Source organism: Pseudochaenichthys georgianus, chromosome 3 (assembly GCF_902827115.2).
Source record: "Pseudochaenichthys georgianus chromosome 3, fPseGeo1.2, whole genome shotgun sequence".
NCBI lineage: Eukaryota > Metazoa > Chordata > Actinopteri > Perciformes > Channichthyidae > Pseudochaenichthys > Pseudochaenichthys georgianus.
In genome coordinates this window covers 43006096-43026796 of record NC_047505.1, presented here as the reverse complement: position 1 = coordinate 43026796, position 20701 = coordinate 43006096, and the positions used below count along the sequence as shown (strand labels likewise).

Genomic DNA, 20701 nt, shown 5'->3' with positions numbered 1-20701 from the left:
TGCAACTCTTTGAAACTGTAGGTGGCTCTTAAAAGAGCCGTTGTATTTGGGTGTGCTGGTCTCAGGTCAGTCTAAGCCCTCTCTCGCGGATGCAGCGGGCCAGCTGGATGTCCTTGGGCATGATGGCGACCCTTTTTGCTTGGTTCATCTTACTGGGGGGCAGCTACATGGATGTCGGTGCAGTCCACAATCATTGTGCAGTTGAAGGCAGAATGAATTTATTATTGACTCCGAATGAAGCACAACTTCATGTCATACAACACATTGACTTTATTTGTAATTGTGTAAAAAAATAAAGCATTGATTAGCAAGCAGGACCTGCAGGAACAGAGCACGGTGATGGATGGAGCTGGGAAGAGAGAAGAATAAAGAAAACAGATCAACTTTATTATCGGATATTAAAAATTCAATATCAAAACAAGTTGCCGCTCCTACAGTTTTCTAGTATGTAAAGATGATTTCACTTGACCTATGCACAATATCACACTCAATACATGTGTGTCTCTGGGGGGTGCATTGTGCCTTTGATGTATATAAATAATATACCATAACCAAATACTATTACGTACAGTGGAAATCAGGTTGCCAGAGCAGGTCAGTCCAGTGTGCATGTTCCTCAGGGTCTCAGCAGTTACAGGTGAGGTAAAGAAAATAAAAGAGAAAAAGGTCAGTAACAACACTTTAAAGTAACAACACTTTGAATAATTATCTCTTTTAATAATGTTCTATCAGTAATCACTCAACTACTGTCTTTCCAACAAACAGATTGACTCACCATCATCACAATGAAACACGTCCAGAAGAATGGACCACAGATGGAAATTAGCTATTAGCTATAATCTGGCATATTGCATCTCTTCTCTTTGCTGAGATTAATGTTTGTGTATGCATGGTCCTTCTATAAATAAATACATGTCATGCAAAGCTGCCTGCCTGCCTTCCTTCCTTCGACTCTCCCTGAACTGCCTGATCTTTTAATGTTCAATGTTAACCATTTGAGCAGATAGCATTAAGTAGAAAAGATCGCAGATGCTAATCTGCCGTTAGCCTACCTCCCGCCCCCTTAGCACCTGGCGATAGGTTCCTCTTCAAATGTTTCACAAAATACTTAACATCATGACTACTCTTACTGTTTAACATTTGGGTTCACTTCATGTTAAGGCTAATACAAATGACAAGGCTAAGTAATGTGATGCTAACTAACGTGCTCGCTACTAGCTATGTAGCTAGCTTGACTGTGTTCCATGCACAACATGTGTATTACCTGAGATCTCTGATCCAGCGACTCCTGGTCCTTTCATCAGACGGGAAGCGATAGAACGAGCTATGATCTATAAGTATGATCACTTATGTGATTGCAACCTGGTACAAAGCACACAGGCATCTTGTAAAAGTGAATTTATTTTTAGCAATCTCTTATTTATTGGAGGGAATAAATCAGTTATGAGATCTTCTTCTTCGCTTTAATTACGAGTCGCAACCACTTGGAGCATTATCGCCTGTGACATCACTTACGCGAGCCAGAATGGGATTTGGGATTTGTAGTCTTTGTAGTCGCGTATTTTTCATAGTCTTATATTTCAACAGTTTTATGACAAAATGTGACTTTTTTGACATGGAACTTATTGTTTAAGATTGACAAACATCATATGTGTAGTTCGAGGCACAATTCAAACAGGATCAAAAGATACGTGTTCTCTCTCCATTGAATTCAATGTTAATTTTTCGCTTCCGGGGTCCCATGGGCCGGAAGTAGATGGGCGTGACTTCGCCTCTCTATACATAATTTTTCCGAAATAAGGTCCCATGGACCGGAAGTAGATGGGCGTGACTTCGCCACTCTATTTACATGGATATAAGCCCCACCCCCTCTCCAGCGCGTCCTGTTTGAATGACAGGAGTAAACACAGCTGACAGCCGCCGTGATGCTCCAGCGATTAGAGCAATGCGAATATTCACATCGCGTCTGTTGTGAACGCAGCATAATGCAGTTCAGAAATCAGACCACTGCAGTGCTCTGACGCTTTTAAAGCAACTTCGAGATTTTAACAGTGCGAGGGGCACAAAGGCCATGGTGGCCGTAGGACGTACAATTATTTGTGGGGCATAACGGCCAGACCCAGGGTCAACGACGGCCATGGCCGCCGTGAAATTCCTACCCTGGCTGTCACGCTGTCTGTCTGTCTGTCAGTCTGTCAGTTAGTCTGCTGTCCTGTCTGTTTCACATTGTTTCCGCTTCTCTCCATATGTATCACTGGGTAAAAATAAACCTAAATGTTAATCTCTAAAGATACTGTAGAACAAGCGATATGTTACTCACAGTTAAGTCGATAGGAAACGTTAAAATTTGTTTTATTTCAACCCAAAAAACTGAACCCGCTCTGACTTTTTCCAGGTGATGGGGATTTCAGCTACCTACATTTAGCCAAAGGATACTCAAACTATAGAGGAATATACACAAAACCAAGTGATGATGTGGTTTCTTCTGATTCCACAGTCAGAATCATTTTATGATTTCCAAATTTTAGATGTAAAACAGGTCACCTATCATGCTATTTTTAGGCAATAGCATCTCAGATATATAAAAAACATTTGCTCAAAATACCAAACAGATCACCCATTATAGCCATGCCTCATATCCCTCCGTTTCAGCCCTGTTACTAAAGTGCTGTTTCGGGTTATAAAGCTTTAAAAAAAATTGAACAAATTGAACAAAAAATTAAAAAGAGTGGGCGGAGCTTATGCCTGTTCATGCGGACCCAGCAGATACTGTCTAAAGCAGGGGTCTCCAACCTTTCTCCACCTGAGAGCTACTTTGAAAAAATGAAAGTGGCCAAGAGCTACTTGCATCGCATCGCTTACATTTATTCACATAGCACTCATCAGTTGAATTAAGCTACTTTTTTGTGAAATCAATACCTAAAGCTTATCTAAAATCTTAACTTCACATCAAGGTGCAAGAAAACGACAATTTCTCACGTATTAATATGGACAACATAGTAAGTACTTCACTGAAGATTCACATAAATGTCCAAGAGCAAATTACAATGTTTTCACTTCTTCTTATGGCCCACATAGTAAATACATCGCCTTAATCACCACCTTGCAAGCATCTTATGGCACGTCTGTAAAATAAGTGCATTCACTCTTTTTTACAGTTAGTGAGATGACTGGCGCTGCATGGAGTCCACCATACAGGTGTATGCTGGACTCACTTAGGTTCACTCTAATAGAGTCATTTACATGTTCATCAGTCGGTCTTGTTCTGTATTTAGATTTCATTCATGCCAGAAAAGGCTGCTTCACAAAGGCAATTAGAGCCACATAAAGCAGACAGGTTCAGTGCTGCTTGGTGATGTTCTTATAGTTTTCTGGGCGTACAAGGCTCCAGAAATGTTGTGAGTTTTGCTGAGACTTAAGCTGAACATGATTTTGGAGATTTATAACCTCCATCTCCATCTCCACAGGATTGACACTGAACCGTGCAGCCATCTTTTCTTCTTCTTCGTGTTGACATGACATTATAAGCCATAATAAATCAATTGTATAGGTCTAGCCTCCCTATATCTGTGTGTGACATTTTTCCATCCTCAAAAACAAATACTTCTGCAGTCTAGCTGCAGCTTCAAGCAACGGTCTTCTGTTAAAAAAAGGACACTGAATGTCTTGAATGAGGCATCACACACATGACCTGAGTCTGAACAAAGCAGACAACAGGAGTATTTACAACAGCATTATAAAAACAAAAATAGTGCATGTGGGTGCACACTTACATTCTCTGTTTTACCGTTACATGAATCCCATGAATGTATGAGATTAAGTTATCTTCATCATCTCAATCAGTGATTAAGTGAATAATAACGTTTCTATCAGGTCACTATCAGCCTGTCACTCTTATTAGTAGTTATTTTCAGGAGGGGGCGGGGCTTGGAGGAACAGAGAGGAGACGGTGATCGCGGAAGCTTTCCTCCTGCCTTCACAAACTTTACACGCGTATTTAACTGAAAATAGCAAGAGGACATTCATACTCTGCAATCCAAGACTTGATTAAATCCACCAAAAACCTGACATGACGATAACGAGTGTTTTTCAAAAACACAAATCCCTCCCTCTGTGTCTCTGAGCCGCAGCGACAGGGCCTGCTTCAGAGCGGGTCATTCTGCCGTTGGTTCTGACTGGTGCTGCTGGAGAAAGCAGACTGCTCCGTGTGTGGTGTCGCTGTGCCGCTGTCACATCTGCTCCTTGATCTCTGCGTCACGGACCAATTTTATATTCGTGTGACAGAAACAATTCTAAAATAAAAAAACTTTATTGTCCGGCCGCGGCCGAAAAATCAAGAAGCAACCTTACTACGCAATAATCGATAATCGAGCGGCGAGCTACTGAAAAGCTGCCCGCGAGCTACCGGTAGCTCGCGATCGACGTGTTGGAGACCCCTGGTCTAAAGGCTGCGTTGATGAAATGCCATATCATGTTCAAAACCACGTCAAGGATTATTTCTGAAACCGTATGGAGCTCAAATGCTTTTTCTCTTGCGGGTTTACCACAAGGTGAGTTCCTTTTTATATCCTGCTTCTTACACATGCTCTCTCCAGTACAGCTTAGCTCTGACTGTTAGCGATGCTTGCTAATGTAAACAAAGACCATCCGTCCAAAATACGTCGGGCCTTGATTCTGATAGCGACGTTTCTGATAGGATGGCAAATCTTGATCAGCTCCGTTGTACCCCCATTTTTAGAGATTTGTGCAAGGAGGAAAAGAGACAGAGTTTTATTTTCTGACACACCGGGGACACATTATACAAAATACATCAAAAAGTGCATTTGCAAGATAGGTCCCATTTAAGCAATTGAGTCATGGATTGAGTGCACATATAAGCTTTTGATCCATTTATTAACATTATACACAGTAATTGTAATAAGCTGGTTGTTGGTTGAAGCATTCAGATACCAGTGAGTGTGTCTCTGTAATGACCTGAACGAATGTGGTTTCCAAGTATGTGTTTATGTAATGCACCTGGGTCTGTGCTTTCATGTTTTCTCTGTGTGCTTAGAGTATAGGTGTCAAGTTAGTTAAGCAAGTTTGATTACTTGCATGTTGACATTGTTTGGGATGCTACTGTGTACGAGTGTACGGTGAAGCCATGCTTTCTCTTGTGCTTTGGGAGTGTTACAGTGTGTGTTTTCAGGATACCAGCGGGGGGCTAATGGAACGGATTTGTTGGTTTAAAGGAATTACCAGCCTCCTTCGCCAAAATCAACTCATAATCTGCTTTACTGGCACCAGTAGGCTCACTGCCACACCACTGACAGTACCTACCAGCACAACACACACACACACACACACACACACACACACACACACACACACACACACACACACACACACACACACACACACACACACACACACACACACACACACACACACACACACACACACACACACATACAAGTGGTGATCAGCCAAACACCACTATAAGATGGTAATTCTCTTGTGAATACTGACTCAATGGGGAAAGAGGGGGAGAAATAGCAGTAAGACAATAAGAAAGGGAGAGAGGTATGAGGTGAAGAAACAGAAAGAGAGATGAGGGCGACAATGAAGTGGGCACAGGGAGAGGGAGAGATGCTGCAGGGTTATCAGTGATTAACAGTTCCACCCTATAGAACGTTGGGTCGGACTTCAAAGAGCTGCTTTCTGTTTTCCAGGCTTTGAGTGTAACCCTGGCAGGAATGTTGTGTTCATACACATGCACACTCACAAATGCTTCCAGTTTAACAGTGAGAGACAGAGGGAAGCATGCAAGGGAAGATGGGAGAGTTCAAAACAAAGAAGAGGGTGAGAGTCAGGAGAGACGGCAGGATGTCGAGGGATGGGGAGAGAAAGATGGAAAACAGGAGACAGAAAACGAAAGGGAGCAACACCTTCAATGTTTACTTGGATACATTGCATTACAGTTGTTATGTTATATTGAACAAATGCCTTCTACTATGTACAGTGGAGCAAAAAATTATTTAGTCAGCCACCAATTGTGCAAGTTCTCCCACTTAAAAAGATGAGAGAAGCCTGTAATTTTCATCCTGGGTACACTTCAACTATGAGAGACAGAATGGGGGAAAAGAATCCAGGAAATCACATTGGAGGATTTGTAATGAATTATTTGGTAAATTCCTCTGTAAAATAAGTATTTGGTCACCTACAAACAAACAAGATTTCTGGCTCTCACAGACCTGTAACTTCTTCTTTAAGAGCCTCCTCTGTCCTCCACTTGTTAACTGTATTAATGGCACCTGTTTGAACTCGTTATCAGTATAAAAGACACCTGTCCACAACCTCAAACAGTCACACTCCAAACTCCACTATGGCCAAGACCAAAGAGCTGTCAAAGGACACCAGAAACAAAATTGTAGACCTGCACCAGGCTGGGAAGACTGAATCTGCAATAGGTAAGCAGCTTCTTGTGAAGAAAAGAAAACTGTGGGAGCAATTATTAGAAAATGGAAGACATACAAGACCACTGATAATCTCCCTCGATCTGGGGCTCCACGCAAGATCTCACCCCGTGGGGTCAAAATGATCACAAGAACGGTGAGCAAAAATCCCAGAACCACACGGGGGGACCTAGTCAATGACCTGCAGAGAGCTGGGACCAAAGTAACAAAGGCTACCATCAGTAACACACTGCGCCGCCAGGGACTCAAATCCTGCTTAAGCCAGTACATGTCCAGGCCCGTCTGAAGTTTGCTAGAGAGCATTTAGATGATCCAGAAGAGGATTGGGAGAATGTCATATGGTCAGATGAAACCAAAATAGAACTTTTTGGTCAAAACTCAACTAGACGTGTTTGGAGGAGAAAGAATGCTGAGTTGCATCCAAAGAACACCATACCTACTGTGAAACATGGGGGTGGAAACATCATGCTTTGGGGCTGTTTTTCTGCAAAGGGACCAGGACGACTGATCCATGTAAAGGAAAGAAAGAATGGGGCCATGTATCGTGACATTTTGAGTGACAACCTCCAGCAAGGGCATTGAAGATGAAACGTGGCTGGGTCTTTCAGCATGACAATGATCCCAAACACACCGCCCGGGCAACGAAGGAGTGGCTTCGTAAGAAGCATTTCAAGGTCCTGGAGTGGCCTAGCCAGTCTCCAGATCTCAACCCCATAGAAAATCTTTGGAGGGAGTTGAAAGTCCGTGTTGCCCAGCGACAGCCCCAAAACATCACTGCTCTAGAGGAGATCTGCATGGAGGAATGGGCCAAAATACCAGCAACAGTGTGTGAAAACCTTGTGAAGACTTACAGAAAACGTTTGTCTTTGCCAACAAAGGGTATATAACAAAGTATTGAGATGAGCTTTTGTTATTGACCAAATACTTATTTTCCACCATAATTTTCTGGATTTTTTTTCTCATTTTGTCTCTCATAGTTGAGGTATACCTAGGATGAAAATTACAGGCCTCTCTCATCTTTTTAAGTGGGAGAACTTGCACAATTGGTGGCTGACTAAATACTTTTTTGCCCGACTGTATATGAATCAACCGACTGCATTTTAGATTGTTCAGCTTGTCATTGATGTAGCTAATTATAAAAAGGACCAAGCAAACAGCTGGTTTTATATATGGACAAACACAATGCTGGTGTGCTTGATATTACACATAAACTGTAAGTACAGTTTTCCAAATTTCCGGATTAACAGACCATTAAAACCATTAATTATTATATGATGATCGATTAATATACATTTTTCCAAACTCTAGAACACCCTTTTAACTGGAAGGAAAAGGGCATTATGGGAGCCCCATTGTAAACAAAATATTTTTGGCTAAGTAAAACAAAACAAAAAGTTTTGAACTTATTTTTCATAGTGAAATGTGAATTAGTGGTTTAGGGCTCGACATACCATAAATGCTTTACATTAACCTTTGTCGGACCACTTCACAATTTAAAACAAGCTGCTGAAACTCTGGATTGCATTTTGTTCTACACTTTCCTCTATGTTGTAGCTCAGAACTCACAAAATACTGGAGAGTTGTGCATGATGTGTTCAAATGTAGAGTCTGGGGTAATATGGGTAGTATGTGTGTCAATAGGAACAATGTTGCTTTGATGGTTGTGTTGTCATAATAATTAATGTTGACGACAACAAGACACATGTAATAGTTGTGACACATTTTTTACACTGTTTGGTAGATAACATGATCACAAAACCAAGTACACTGAGCCATTTTTATTCAGTCAACCACTCTGCAACCACAGAAAATAATCTTGATAATCTGTGAATCTTTGTGTAACACAATAACATCACTTTGACATAGAAATACTGTTATTTTGTGGGAGCCAATATAACCCAATTGCAACAAGTGGATGGATTTTGCTTAATATTAAAATGCCAGCACAAAGAAACATAACCACTAAAGTGAACACATTCTCAATGCCCAACCTCTCACACACACATTGCCTCAAAACGGTTTCCCCACATACTCACATACACTCACAGCAGTAAAATGCTCCATCAAAGTACAAAAGTGGAGCGAGAGGGAGATAGAGAGAGAGAGAAAGGGAGCAGTCTGAGATCTGAGAGGAGAGGAGACGAGAACAATGGCTTTACGTCTTGACAAACACTTAGCCGAGGCCTTTAGACTAACACTTTGGAGCAGACATGTCTGCCTGCATACCAATAGCAAACACTGTCACTCCCCAGTGCAGCAAAGGGGATAAGGGAGAACATGAAAAAAGGAACAAATTAAATAAAGGACAGAAGGAAAGAATGAAGTTGGCTGAATGAGACAGAGGAGAGGAGTAAGACTTTCTCTCAGCAAACTGTAGAGCTGCTGTTGAACTTTGTTCATTCCTTTTGCTTTCTCCCTCTCTGTCTCTTTCTCTCTTTCTCCGTTTCCAACAATATCTAGATCACAGCAGTAGGAACAGGTGACACAGAGAAGAAGGAAAAAGAGGACACCGAATGGATCCCTTCCCATAACATCAAGGTACATTATATTTAAATCTTGACTCTTCCTTTCTGAAAGTTTGAACTACACTCAGTGATGTCCAATACTAGATCATAATGGGCTCCAAAAACAAAGCCAAACCCCTTCATGAATCTGCATAGCTTCTCTTCAAACTGACCTGAGGCTGAACCATTGCAGCAGGTTTGGACAGGGGCTCAATTAAAAAGCTGAATTTCTTATGTTGGTGCAAACACCAATCCATTTCACTTCAGAAAGACATTTTGAGAAAATAAAACTGATTCAGCCTGATCAGATTGGAGCTGATCAATGCTCTATCTAATAAAACAGTCCTGAATATGCATGACGTTTTAATATAAGGATTATTTGTAATTGTTTTAAAACATTTGTTGATTCAACTGCATGGGTATTTTGGAAAGTGGTGTTAGTTGGGTTGTGTTATATTGCATTGATATAAATGTGGTGGACAACAGCACCACAAACCACATCTAAGTCTAAGTAATAAACAACCAGTGTGATTTTTAATTGGCGTTTGATGTTTTCAAATAATGGTGGTGACATACAAACTATCATCTGTGCAAACATGTGCACATACATGTATGTCATTACCGACCACATCTCTTATCTGCCAACGTGCATAAGCCCTGGCAGGCACAACCAGACACACATACAATACATGCGCTCACACACATGCACACACAACCTCCTCTGCAAGTTGATAAGTGTCGTTAGGAGGCAGGGAGAAATTATTAATTATCAGGCTAATGGGCACCAGGCTGAGTTCTGCTTCATTAAGCTCTAACTGTTTGTGTGTGTGAATGTTTGTGTTTGTGTTTCAGAGGGCGGGGGGACCTCTGAGTAACACACAAAGATAGGTGCACATAACTTTGCATACACCCGTACACAGGGGGTTTGCCAACCCATCGACTGCACATCATTTATTCACTCATGCAAACATGCATAAAAAGTCTTGAATATATATGAACATAGATACATACATACAACATTTTTAAAGTATGCACAAAATCCATTAGCTTCTTTCCCGAATATGGAGCTGGCTCCGAGCTGACTGCAAATAACCAAAACAATATTTAGCCAGCGCAAAATTAATGCGACACAACAGATTAAGATCTGCCGTTGGCTTATGAACTATTTTGAAAAACACTCAATCTAAAGTATCAGAAATGTTCTCTTAACTTGGATTACAATAAAACCTTTTGCTTATAAGGCAAGTAAGCTCTTCAATTGAGCCACAGAACTTCTTGAGACTTTCAATTCCTTTTATTAGAATTGCTTATTACCGTGGCTAAAGCAGAACATATAACATAGAGAAACATAAACAAATGAGCCTTTTGAATATTCAGGGTCCTCAAGAACCTCTCAGTATCAACAACCACCATTTAAACACGCAGAACATCAGTAATGTACAACTTCATGTGCCTCTGTACAGTATTTGTGTGTGTGTGTGTGTGTGTGTGTGTGTGTGTGTGTGTGTGTGTGTGTGTGTGTGTGTGTGTGTGTGTGTGTGTGTGTGTGTGTGTGTGTGTGTGTGTGTGTGTGTGTGTGTGTGTGTGTGTGTGTGTGTGTGTGTGTGTGTGTGTGTGTGTGTGTGTGTGTGTGTGTGTGTGTGTGTGTGTGTGTGTGTGTGTGTGTGTGTGCCCTGTGTTGAGTGGTGATGCCGTTTGCTCCCACTCTATCCCTTGCAGGGTTGTGCTGGCTACAGTATGATAAGTAAAACCAACGCTGACGTTAATCTGTCTCACTCCCACTAGGAAAGACAGATAAGGGGGAGAGAGGGGAGGGTGAGACAGTAAAGGGAGTCGAAGAGAAAAAGTTACATTGTAATAATTAATTGGATTTAGATATAGCCCTATTTTCAAATTACAATGGCAAAAATGTTTTTGTTTTTAAATTATTAAAATGTTTTATTAATAACATTTAACATTTTTGCTTTGTTTGACAGTTCAGTAACAGAGAAGTGAAATAGAGAAAAGGGGTTGACATGCAAATTGCGACTACATGGTGTAATTCTTAAACCTTTCGGCCAGCAGAGTGCCGGTTTTGTCAACATCTGAAAGCGCTCCGTGCAGCATGACAGTATCAGAGCATAGCTTCAGATGAACAATGTAATGAGCAGTCAAAGGCTGACACTGTTTGTAGACAATTGGTACAAAAGAAATAGTGAAGTTCTCAGGTCAAAAATCTTCTGTCGTTCCACAGGTGTCTGCCAAAATATTATACACATCTGACGTGTTTGAGAACTGTATTTGAGTCAGTAATACATGTGTTCCGTGACTTTTGGTGCATGTTTTGCTTCTGGTCATTGAACTGTACAGATGCTTTTATCCACTTGTCTGTCACATTGTGTTGAATGGTACAACTCAGTTCAAACTGAGAGTTTAGCGTACCAGCTGACATTGAGCTCGTTCTCTATACATGTTGCTGTCATCGTTTTTCCAAATGATTTCCTAAAGTTGAGTTTGGATGTAATGGCCTGAATCAAACTCTCTGCATCAACAGTGTGTGTCTTCATGTGTGTGGGGGGAGGGGGGGCCTGTGGATATGTGTTTGTCCCTATGAATAGAACTGATGGTAACATAAGCAGGGGCCCAGGCTCAGTGGTTTTCCCCATTGATTAGCTGGATGACTAATGTACAAACACACACACACACACACACACACACACACACACACACACACACACACACACACACACACACACACACACACACACACACACACAGCACGCACTATTGAGAGTTGGTTAAGACCCCCTAGGAACAAGCAACCACCACTTTACCCCGAGAGAGAAAAAAGGGTAAAAAACAAGAGGTATAATAAATCAGATATGGTAAGCATGAAGAGAAAAAAAGGAATACAAAGCTGAACGGGATAGACTCAAATAATATAAGCAATAGCAAAGCTTAACACATGTATTCCTGCACTCATTTCTGTGTGTGTGTGTGTGTGTGTGTGTGTGTGTGTGTGTGTGTGTGTGTGTGTGTGTGTGTGTGTGTGTGTGTGTGTGTGTGTGTGTGTGTGTGTGTGTGTGTGTGTGTGTGTGTGTGTGTGTGTGTGTGTGTGTGTGTGTGTGTGTGTGTGTGTGTGTGTGTGTGGTTAAGTTTCCCCTGAGAGGTGTCATCTTGCTGTCGATGTGTGTATCCCTGTGTCTGGATGTATGTGTGTGCTAGAATTACCCAGAATGCTATAGCGATTGACTGGCTGGCTAATGGTGGTCTCTGTTTTCCTCTGATGGTCATTGACTATGCTTCTCATCAATACCTATTTTTACAGCTTTTTTAGGTGTGTTTTTCCATGTGTGTGTGTGTGTCTGCTATTTATGAACGTGTGCATGCTTTACTTTATAATTCTCATACATTGTTTTGAGAGGCTTTTTTGCAGTTTAATTTGAACATATCTGCTCAAACTATGTTTATCAATAAATAGGTTTACTAGTTGGCAGAGGTGTTAAGTGCTGCTGATTAATGTATAAGGTAAATCACATTTTATTTCATACTGACTGGTGATGGATTGAACTACTTATTTGCTAAGTAATGCACCACAGCTTATCTTGTTTAGAAGTTTAACACACTTAATATCATTGGACAATTTAAAAAAAGTAATCGTAATGCAATCATTTAAACCAAATCTTTAATAATATGTTAGACCAATTAGATTCATTGAGAGGGCAATGATGAAATACTGTATATATGTATTATTTCAACTATAGCAAAGCTTCAAACCACTTTGTTTCCTCTTATTTCCTCCCATGCTTCCTCTACACTTCTTTTCAATGGGTTCCTCTCTCTTCATTGCCATGGTACTGTTAAGTTTCCTCTCCTCTACTCGCCTCTTTCCCCCCCCTCCTGTTTCTTTACCTCTCCTTTCTTTTCTGTTCTTCCTCTCCTCCTACCTTTCTCCCCTCAGTTTGGAAAGGATTTGGTCTCACAGACACTCAGCAAGACTATCACCACTCCACCCAAGAGACCACTCATCTCTCCCTCCTCACCACCACACCCCCCTCCCTCTATCCATCCATCTATCCATCCATCGATTGCCACTATTCCTGGACTGCTGTTATCCCACTCCTGGTCCAGCTCGGGTTTCCCTTTCCTTCCCACCACTCAGCTGTGTGTGTGTGTGTGTGTGTGTGTGTGTGTGTGTGTGTGTGTGTGTGTGTGTGTGTGTGTGTGTGTGTGTGTGTGTGTGTGTGTGTGTGTGTGTGTGTGTGTGTGTGTGTGTGTGTGTGTGTGTGTGTGTGTGTGTGTGTGTGTGTGTGTGTGTGTGTGTGTGTGTGTGTGTGTGGGGGGGTGTTAACCTCTGTAATTCTCCCTGTCATTTTGAGTCTAAGATTGAATTAATTATCATATCTGCCCTAGCATGATAATCACACAAGACATACACATATACTTTTATTTCACTGTTAATGTCAGAACAAGACAATAATTAACTCAAATCAATACGTGATCACTTTTTATCTACTAAAAACATTGAATGCAGCACTTGAAATGCACACAGACTTACACACAGAGGTACTTTCCTCTACATGTGACTCAATTCCCTGCTCATTAGTAGCAACAGTGCTCCTCCTGCCCAGTCACCCCTAAATGGCCTAAGTGGCCCACGTATTGATAATCTATAAGAAATGGCCAATTCCATGAGAAAAGCTGGCTTAATCAATAGCCTGATTACTCCAGTAAGAGGTGAGCTCCGTAGTCATTCATTCATCCATTCATTCACTTTCTTAATAATGTATTGCATTAATATATACTTTTGTACGTCTTTGTTATTTCTTGAGACATACAGTATGTGAGAGAAGATGCCAAAAGGGTCCTTGGCTGGAGATTAGGGAACTTGGGGTCAGCAGTCAAGAGCTTATGCTCCCACAGTACACACAAAGGTTTAGTATTCAATTTAAATCCACAGAAAAAGTAGAACATATGAAAACCCTAGCAGTATCAAACATTGATATTGACCAATCATGAGTGGTGTTTTTATTACAATTGTAAAATGGAAATACTGATGATTGTAAGCAGACAGAAAGAGGACTTTTTGATGTCTTATTTAAACAAACTTCCCCCCCTGCCTCTCACTCACTATTCTCATATATCAATGAGGACTTTCCTTTATTTGTGAGGTATCAATACAATTAATAACTAGAGGTGCATCCATCACTGCGTACACTTCACAATGAAAGTCTGCTAAACGGTGGAGTAAACAGTGAGCTGTCTGGCAGAGGAGAGGTGGATTGGGCCTCTGTGTGTGTGTGTGTGTGTGTGTGTGTGTGTGTGTGTGTGTGTGTGTGTGTGTGTGTGTGTGTGTGTGTGTGTGTGTGTGTGTGTGTGTGTGTGTGTGTGTGTGTGTGTGTGTGTGTGTGTGTGTGTGTGTGTGTGTGTGTGTGTGTGTGTGTGTGTGTGTGGACACCAACTGTCATTGCAGGGTTTGATGTCGCTGGGTCTAATTGTCTTTCATGTGAACACAAGAGAGAGGTGTTTGGCAAGCAGAGGGTAAAGAGAGCGAGAGGGAGAGGACACAGGCGAAGAAGAGGGTTCAGAGTACTGTGAGAGCGAGGGCAGAAATGTCTCTTTTTCCAGTCATCCTCACTCTTCATCTATCATCTTTCATTCTTTTTTTATTATTAGCAAGCCACATGCTGTGAGGGATTTTTTTATTCGTTCTGGTTTCACCTCATCCTTCTCTTCTGGCTGTCATCCCAAGTGGGGATAATGGATTTCATTGTTGTTCAGGGTTTTTTGTTAAAGGATAATTACAGTTGAATAACATGTTTCAGTCAGCCTAAGATGTACCTGCTTCTTAGTGAAACATGAAATGACACACATCCCTAAAGGTTGAGGAACATTATGTGATCTATAAACAGACGCTCTATAGTTTATACAATGTGTGCCTTTGCCTGAATGTTCCTTCACTGTTAGCCTGGCTCTTAACGTGTTCTGCCGCTCACCTCTCGGGTAATGTGTTTTAAAATGCTGGTAATTGTTGTGGGCCTGAGAACTAAGAGTGAGGCTGCTGCATGTGTTTAATGCACACTTTTAACTGGGGTCTTGAATGATAATGGAGAGAGAGACGGAAAGTGAGAAAAAGTCTGGGTGTACAAACTCACTATAGCTTTTCAAGTAGGTGACCATAGCATAAACATTTAGGATTAAGCTGCTTTTGGAAAATCGAAGAAACATGCCAGATGCAGAGAAACACGACTCTCTGAAGCTGATCATAGAGTTGAGGTTTAATTAAGATATTGGTAGTTTTTTTAAAGAACATTTGAAAAATTCTGAAAGCAACATTACTGTAGGAGGTGCTAGAAAAACAGTGCCCTTTTGTTTTATAACATAAAGCAATTCAGTTAATATTAATTACTGCAATCTTCTAATAAGCATATGTTTCTGAGAAGGAAATGGGTTGTGATTAATTTCATGGTTAGTATTTTATCCCATATTGTTGTGAATATAGGACAACAAGCTATTTCACTTAGCCGCAGAAAAGAAACACCAACAAAAAGGGCATTACTCTTTTGAATATTCTGTGTCATTGGACCAAGTCCTTTGTGTCTGTATTAGTGTCCATGTCTTTGCTCGAGCAGTAGATTGAATGCACTTCCACATACCTCTATGGAAATGAAGTGACACACACACACACACACACACACACACACACACACACACACACACACACACACACACACACACACACACACACACACACACACACACACACACACACACACACACACACACACACACACACACACACACACACACACACACACACACACACACACACACACACACACACACACACACACACACACTGTGGGACAATCAGGTCATTCCAAGGTAGAAGGACTTAGATATTGTGAAATATTCATACTTTAGAGGTACTGTGTGTGTGTGTGTGTGTGTGTGTGTGTGTGTGTGTGTGTGTGTGTGTGTGTGTGTGTGTGTGTGTGTGTGTGTGTGTGTGTGTGTGTGTGTGTGTGTGTGTGTGTGTGTGTGTGTGTGTGTGTGTGTGTGTGTGTGTGTGTGTGTGTGTGTGTGTGTGTGTGTGTGTGTGTGTCAAGCTCATGACTGCTACAAGCAGTTCTCTTTAATTGAGGTCCTGGCGCCTCAAGCGAAATGCTTAAGAGAAAGATAAAAACCTGCACAGTGGTGGGTAAACACACACACTCACACATATACACACACACGCCGACACAGCAATGTTGACCTTAAAAACTAAATAAATACAAGTTGGTTATCAGGCAGTCGGTGCTGATACAGTATGATGCAGGTTGTTTAAGTTATTAATTCATTCCCCATGTATGCCAGGTAGAGGATATATGAAACAGGGTTCATATGTGGTAAACCCTGCTGTGATTGACCTTCACTGACTCAAAATTCACCCAGGATCAAGATTAATTTGAATTGGCCTTTCAGCATTTTAGTGAAATGGTTGCATCCTTAAAGACAAGTGTAACAGCCCTGCCTAGCACAAATGAAGTATACTGTATCAACAGGCAGTGTATTAGGTCGTTTACACTACAATCACTAATCCCATCAAGTTTCCTCTCTAGCTCTAGCACATACATGTTTGATATGAAACCCCAATTAATAACAATCATGAAAGAAGTGTATATTATAGACTACTTTAAAGCAGTTATTCTGAAACCAAAGCCAGCCAAAGCAGAAGCAGTGCTGGTTTGACTGAATTTGGAAAGGCAATATATGACACCTACTTGACATTTCGGTTGGATCTTTGCTGTGATTGGACAGCTTACCCCCTTTTGTTATAAAGTTGGACTTGATAAACTAAATCAACTACAGGCCACCGTCTAAGGGTTTATGGGCTGCCGGTGTAGTTGTATTTGGCTATCTACAAATCTTAACAGAGGCCAAACATTACATTTAAAACACTGATAATATTCTCAGCTTTGATGTCAATTATCAGTACTTCATTGTTCAGACATTATCCTACCTGTTTGTTTGGGAGTGTTTGTGATTGTCTTAAAGTAGGTGGTATTTTTCCTTTATCAGAATTTTAGATATGAAGGTTTGATTTAAGATATTATAACACACACATTTACCTCAAACACACTCTTGTGAGCTTTGGCAAATATCTACCTAAACCCTTTAAAAAATATATAAATCTTTTATATTGTCTTTAAATGTCCCGTGTTATGAAGGTTTGTCTGCATGTAAACGGTCTGCAGAGTCAAAAACCCTCAAAGTGCACTCTGTAGCGAGTAAAACTCTAACACAGAAAATACCTGTCTGTGCTGCCCCAGAACGCCTCGTTGGAGATTTCTCATTTTCCAGTGTTTTCTTCCTGGGTATCGTGACGTGCCCTTACCCAAATGAACAACAAATGATCGGATTGGTCCAAATAGACCAATCCGCGCAGCACCTCACCCTCCAGGACCCCTTGGCGTCACTATCTCGTCTACTACAGGGAGTCACATTGACTTGCATAGAGCTCCCTGAACGCTGGTTATAGACGAGTTGTGATCGCAGAGAAATGCTCTCCAGACCCATTCTCACAGCGTTAGAAACCTTTTTCTTACTCAATATCAAGCCACACTTATTGTTTTTACTTCGGCTGTGAGTGTTTGTGTGTGCTCAGGATGAGTTTCGCTGTATCGTCAACCCGGAAACCACACCGCCAGCGAGCTCACACTGCAGCAGCGAGTCTCGCAACGTCCCGACCAATCGGAGCACACTGGGCTCACAGGAAGGGGGGGGGGGGCAGGAGCTCCAACAAGCCATTTAGGACAGAGTGAAATTCAGTGAATACACATACTATACAGAGATGTGAGTTTGGAAAATGGCACAATATAATTCTAGTAGACCTCAACAATGGAATTATGATCAGTAGAAATGGCCATGACATGGGACCTTTAAAACCTTTGAATTGCAAAGATATCAAATACATGAGACCAAACTAAAGTTATATTGTGAATTTATGTTAATTATGTGCATTCTTTAAGATGCATGTGTGTGATGTTTGTCTCTGCGTCTAATCAGTGTGTTATTCGCAAAAAGCAGATATAGTGTAGATAATATATCTGTTATTTACAGTGTTAGCTGTTTCCAGTGTTCTCTGCCATTTAGCTGTTCTGATAATGTGTTCTTACTACAGCCAGGTGTGTGAACCTTATCAAGATCTCTCCCTCTCTTTCTCTCTCTGTCTTTCTCTCAAAAGCTAATGGATTACACAAGTACATCTGCAACGGCATGCACATGCACTCATTACCATGTGTGCACTGCATGAAGCTAAATACCCACACATTGTATTCTTAGCACTATGCAGGTAGAAATGCACCATACTGACCAACCATAACATGCGTATGACCTTAACCCTTAAGAGATCATAAAAGGCCAAAAGATTCTATTATTTTCTTGAGTCTGAAATACTTAATCCTTCCTCTATCCCCTTCTTTCTTTTTTATCTTTGGTTGTTCACCATCCATGTACTTTATCGCCTTCACTTAAATTCCATTGTTTCTCCCTCTGCTTCCTCTTTTCTTTCACTTTATTTTAACTTGTTCCAGCTCCTGTGTGACCAAGTTCCAAATTACTCTTCATCATTCCTTCCGTACTTCTTTGACTTGTATTCGGAAGAGCAGCAAGCATTTGTTGAGCTAATTGAGAGGTATTGTAGTGCTCTGGTTTCAGTAACAAAACCGAGAGACCCAAGGATGGAGAGAAAGAGAGGTGGTCCCCTCCCTCCCCTACTTTCCACCCACCTTCTAATCCCTTAAAAGCACTTACGAGATTGGCGCTGCCCGCCTGCCTCTGCTTGCCCGTCTACCCGTTGGTTGCCACAGCAGCTGATTGGAGGAATCGGGGCTCCTAATTGGATCATGAGGGTGTGATGCAGGCGACAGCAGCCACATTATGGGAGGCTGACTTTGTGCAGCGTAACCCTGCCAGGATGACCCCTTCCGTGTGTGTGTGTGTGTGTGTGTGTGTGTGTGTGTGTGTGTGTGTGTGTGTGTGTGTGTGTGTGTGTGTGTGTGTGTGTGTGTGTGTGTGTGTGTGTGTGTGTGTGTGTGTGTGTGTGTGTGTGTGTGTGTGTGTGTGTGTGTTGTGTGTGTTGTGTGTGTGTGTGTGTGTGTGTGTGTGTGTGTGTGACTGACCTCAATGTGACTAAGAGCCTCTGCTCATCAAGGCGGCCTGGCTGAGGCTGCAGGAGAGGATAGATTGATTAAGAGAGGATATGAAAGTAGAAGAGAGGAAAAAGAGGAGGAAATTGAGTAAAAATCTAAGCAGAAAAGAGAGGGAAAGCAAAAGAGGTGGAGAAAAGATGGAGATAATAGCACAGCATTAAGGGCACTGTACTTCCGTTTTTCCTGTTTTGCAAATGTTCCTTCCTTTCTGACAGTAGGGGGTAAGGTAGGATTGATGACATGATGCAGTGAATTAATCCCCCTGAACTGTGTGCCTGTGCTCTGTATGTGTGTGTGAGAGTGTGTGTATTGGTGTCTTTCACTTTGGTGCAAAGTGACTGTTGTCCGTTACGGTGTAAATTGATAGCGTCACTGCTCTTTGCCGCATTACGGTGAGCGTGGAGCTGTACATTCAGTTTCCTAACTGCATTCTATATCACACCATCATGCACACCTGATCCCGCTGATGGTACACCAGCAAGATCTATTTCTGAGCATTTCACTTGAAACCTTGCTGGTGGCACACACATGCCAGTTTCCTTGTATGTGCATATGTTTAGCACAACTTTACAATTGTAAGAATTGTGTAAGTAGTTAATGTTGCATTACTTGACTAAGCACTGTATTTCTTAGCAGGTTTTGAGTTAAGTTTAATGTTGAAGTTTGAGCTCTGTCGTTCTTTGTAATGCCAAGCACACTTTGAAGTGACACCTAAATCCTAAGACCTGTAATTCCCACTGTACAATGTCAACTTTTTACAGTTCAACGTTGGCAAACAAACCCTTTACGATGTTATAGTTCACAGTCAATTGATTGAATGGTTCTATGAAAGTGTCATGAGATGTTATTTTATATACAGGTGGTGTGGAAGTTAAGGCAACAGCAGAGTTTATTTTTCAAATTATTTTAAACAATGTTAAAAGAAAATGAATAAAGACAAGGTTTTTGCAGTCTTGTTTGTTGTCTTTAAATGAAGGTAGTTGGTTATGAACAAAACCAAACCTTGACATTGTTCTCCCAACAGTTGACAAAATCCGGTTGCAAATGTTGTCCTCCTTATGGAGTGGTGTGTAGCTACAATGTGTGTCTTTTCTGTCAGTATGGTAGTCGTAGCGCAACAGGGGATGCCCCAGTAAATGACTGTGTGTTTGTTCAAGTGAGTGTGGCTTGTTTTGAGTGTGTCTGACCATGTTGGAAGTGTGTGCATATGTGTGCAATCATTTGTGTGTGTGAGCATACGATTTGGGTTCTGTGTGTGTGTGTGTGTGTGTGTGTGTGTGTGTGTGTGTGTGTGTGTGTGTGTGTGTGTGTGTGTGTGTGTGTGTGTGTGTGTGTGTGTGTGTGTGTGTGTGTGTGTGTGTGTGTGTGTGTGTGTGTGTGTGTGTGTGTGTGTGTGTGTGAAGTGCGACAGTACAGCAGGGGCGTCTGATCCCTCCACCTTTTAAGAACATCAGAGGGTGTGAAAAGCACTGATTGCCCTAACCGCTCTCATTGGGACTCAAACCCCCGGCTTAGTTGTGCTTGAGCGAGTTTGGAGAGACAAGAGAGGGAGAGAGTAGTGTGTGTTTGT

At 41.5% G+C, this 20701-nt stretch overlaps 1 long non-coding RNA gene across 1 annotated transcript; it reads right to left on the bottom strand.

The window, feature by feature from the left end:
• Nucleotides 1-250: 250 nt before the first annotated feature.
• LOC139433420 (uncharacterized) lies at nucleotides 251-1553 on the bottom strand. Its single transcript, XR_011642894.1, has 2 exons — nucleotides 570-1553; nucleotides 251-349 (listed from the first exon to the last, which is right to left on the bottom strand). It is a non-coding gene; the product is annotated as an uncharacterized lncRNA (long non-coding RNA).
• Between the last annotated feature and the right edge of the window lie 19148 nt (nucleotides 1554-20701).